Source organism: Mesoplodon mirus, assembly GCF_964341445.2.
Source record: "Mesoplodon mirus genome assembly, chromosome: 11".
Taxonomy (NCBI): domain Eukaryota; kingdom Metazoa; phylum Chordata; class Mammalia; order Artiodactyla; family Ziphiidae; genus Mesoplodon; species Mesoplodon mirus.
Genome location: NC_138987.1, coordinates 94849891 through 94850233, shown reverse-complemented (window position 1 = coordinate 94850233; position 343 = coordinate 94849891).

Below are 343 nucleotides of genomic sequence, written 5' to 3'. Positions count from 1 at the left end.
TGTTTCTTGGAGATGTAAATTTTTTTGCTTAATTGTGTAGTTTTCTGCATAAGCAAAACATGCATATGCTTTCAAATTCCATAGTACAGAAGAGCTTATTATGAAAATCAACAATTCTTTTTTTCTATTTTTCCTCAGTCTGGTCCTGCCCCCAGGGGCAAACTGATTCTTATCCTGGTTTTTCTACTTTAATTAGCTTTCCATGTGAAAATATAAAGAGGAGTTTTTTACATTTCCAGCCAAGAATGAATCTTGGACTTCTTTTGTCTAACCAAATCAAGATTCAGAAATACTATTTTCTAACTGACCATTAGGGTTCCATTCTGTTTGATTATGACCATTG